The 3377-nt window shown below is 35.0% G+C and overlaps 1 protein-coding gene across 1 annotated transcript in view; it reads left to right on the forward strand.

The window, feature by feature from the left end:
* Positions 1 to 2125: 2125 nt before the first annotated feature.
* arvcf (armadillo repeat gene deleted in velocardiofacial syndrome) overlaps positions 2126 to 3377 on the forward strand; it is a 356942-nt gene continuing 355690 nt past the window's right edge. The window contains exon 1 of the mRNA XM_015383025.1: positions 2126 to 2406. The gene's annotated coding sequence lies outside the window, so the exon portion shown is untranslated. The remainder of the gene's footprint in view (positions 2407 to 3377) is intronic.

Genomic DNA, 3377 nt, shown 5'->3' on the forward strand with positions numbered 1-3377 from the left:
TGTGTTAAACCCTTAGCAAGGGGTGTTTGTCGGATTAACCCCGCCTTTCTGTTCTCTCTCGAGAACAAAAACGAGCGCATGTTTAAGAGATTGGAAATGATTCAGAGCTCTGCACCATTTACGCTTCAACGAGGCAAGTTACACGCCGGTGAGGGAGGGGTTTATCCTCCAGAGCACAGCAATGCTCAGTGAAGAATGTTTTTCGAGCATCAACTGTGACTAATATTGACACAAAAAATACGAATTCGAAAAAAAGTAGAAATTTACCTCAGTGTGTTGTGTCTTGTATAAACTAAAAACATTTAGTTCGCTTAACACTATTAATCCCATGCAGAACAAATTTATAATATCTGTGTTTTATTTTTTGTTTTCTTTTATTTAATGATCAACAGTAAATCAATTATTTTAAAAGGTCCACTCTGGAGAAAGGCGAAAAAGCAAGTTTTGATCTCCTCTCCAAAACCTAAGTTAGACGCCGGCTGGTGGTTACGGGAGAGATCCAGTTTACCGATTAAAAACCGTACGCCAGAAGGTCCGCCATATTGTGAGTGTCAGGTCAGCCGCTAAAACCAAAACCAGAGGTTTAGATTTATTTATTTATTTATTTATTTATTTATTTATTTATTTATTTATTTATTTATTTATTTATTTAATATATTTATTTATTTATCTATTAAGCATTCCTGCAAATGCACCAGAATTAGGCAAAAGGCTATTTTTGTCCCTGGACAGATCTTAAAATTGTCTACCTAAAAACACAGAAGTAAGAATTTTACTGTGAAAAATACAGATATAAAAATAAATAAAAACAGCTATAAGTGAGCAAAACAAAAAAACAAAACAAAACAAAAAAACAATCAATTAAAAATTTAAAAAGATTATGCTAACTCATTATTTATTTAATAAAAAAAATCTTAATACACAGCTGATGATTAAAAAAAAAGATAGAGTGTAAAAAATAAAAGCAGCAAGAAGTGGAAGGAAGGCCCTTAACTTTTCTCTACAGGAAAATATACCAAGCGTTTAATTTAATCTTTTTATTTTATGGTGGTTATAAAAGGGGCCTAAAGGGGCCAGGGCTCTGGGGAACTGGTCCTGGTCCTGGCCCCTGCTCTGAAAGCATACACTACAAACAAATCGAAGTCAATCTTTCCTAAAAGAAGTGTTTTTGCCCTTGATTTCAGGAGGTAGGTGCATTACTTACCAATGGAATAAGATGATTTACATTTCAAGATAGAAAGAAAATCCATAAATAGGTTGAAATGGATAGTGTAATGATCTTATTTTAAGGGCAAAAATGCAACTTCCTTTGGCAGATCATCTCATTTTCTATTCATTTTGAATCCAAGTTTTTTTTAAAACCTTGATTTAAAGATAAATATCATTATTTCAAGAAGTAAGTGCAATTGTCTCACAGGATTTGCAGATTATTGATTTTATTATGAGTCCAATCTTCTCAAAGATTAACAATCTAACAGAATCTGCTCGGTGTGTGAAGTTCAAAATAACTGAAAAGATTTTTTGCTTAGATCCTAGTCGAAATGACAAATTCTCAGTGTGTAATTCATTTATCACTTTGAACAGTTTCATAATATACCTCTGCAATTTATTTAAATTAAAGTAACATCTAAGCTTCAGACATATTATCACCTTTAGTATACTCTTATACTTTTTTCTATTGTGTTTATTATAATTTTTGTTCCGTAGCCTGGTAAATTTAGTCTAGAACTGCCACATATTGTTTTAGATTACGTACATATTTATATATTTGATATCTATGTACATATATGTCTATACATATATATACATATATACATATATACACAAACATATACATCAAAGAAATGAATGACTCCTATATTAAATAACATGTGTTGTTTATATGGAATTTAGTAGCTTTATTTAAACAAATCTTTTTGTATAGTTTTTCTGTGTGCATCAGTTGAGTAATTGAAGTTATTAGATGATATCACGCATCCATTTGTGGTAAGAAATTTCCTCCAATACCGCACGAGCGGCTGTGGGGCGGAGACACGCGCCCTGACCGACAGCATCCAGCACTTCTGTTGATGAGAGGATAAAGCCTGCTCTGCTTCTCATTCAACCCAACGTCGCTTTTAATAATTTACATATTATAATAATAAAAAAAATAAACTTTTTAACCAGCTGAGTTACTTTAGTTTTTTTTTTATATATGGCACTGGACTGAAGATCTACACAGAGCTGGCAGGAAAAAACGGAGATTCTGGATTTGTGAGAGAAAAGAAGAAAAGAAGAAGAGAGTATTTTCTGCAGCAGCCAAGTTGCATGAATAAAATCTGGGTATTTGTGTGGGTCTGTTCCGCTCCTCAGACAGGAGCACAGTCACTTCGCCTTCGAGGACAACGATGAGCAGGAGAAGCTGAGGTACAGCTGCAATACAGCCTCTATTCTCTCTGCTGCTTGTACTGCTTTTATCTTTGCTGGGAGGTGGTGTGACAAATGCTGATGATAATTAATAGCCAGCATGTAGCAGGGTGCTCAGGTAGCGGCAGGACACCTGAAAGGAACTGCGGAGGAATTAGTTTTAGGAAGAGGCGGCAGGAAGCTGCTGGCTTTGAGCTTTGTTTACATGCTCTACTTCAAATGACACTTAAATGGTGACGATAACTGCGCAAAATAGACACACGAAAACCTGTTTATATATAAATATACATATATATATATGCACACACACATACATATATATATAGCGGTGTGTTTGAGTTTTCTGGAGGTATTTCGCTAATAGATGCAGTGAGTTGGAAGAAGAAGCCGCCGCAGCGAGCTGTCAGTCATCCCTCTACTAGTCCATTCTTTAGCCCCGCCCCTTAGTGACGGAGTTACCATGGAGAGGCTTCCGGTTTTCCTCCTGTAATTACCTTATCAGGAGAAAAGGCGGGTTCAGTTGGATGGGTGGAGTTAGCGTTTTTAAGTCGTAGTAAACAGCGGATGGAAGGGAAGGCTTCAAAACAAGCAGCAGCTAAGAGGTTCCCATTGAAGTTTGATCTGTGCTGCTCAGCTACATGGAGGCTATAGGAAGATGTAGTAGCATCTACTCTGAAACCTGGGTTCACATTCAGTATCTGCTGATGGTGTGATGCGTTCATTTGTATTTGGACATTTCTTCCCACAAATGTAGCCTATAAGTGATTTAATCTAATAACTTCAATTAATCAACTGATGCACACAGGAAAATCTCCAGAAGAAACAACTAATTTCCACAAAACAAAACAAGTTATTTAATATGAAAGTATGATTCATTCCTAGTATGTATGTATGTATGTATGTATGTATGTATGTATATATATATATACATATATGTATATATGTATATATATATATATATATACATATAT

This window comes from Cyprinodon variegatus, unplaced genomic scaffold (genome assembly GCF_000732505.1).
Source record: "Cyprinodon variegatus isolate N-32 unplaced genomic scaffold, C_variegatus-1.0 Scaffold273, whole genome shotgun sequence".
Classification (NCBI taxonomy): domain Eukaryota; kingdom Metazoa; phylum Chordata; class Actinopteri; order Cyprinodontiformes; family Cyprinodontidae; genus Cyprinodon; species Cyprinodon variegatus.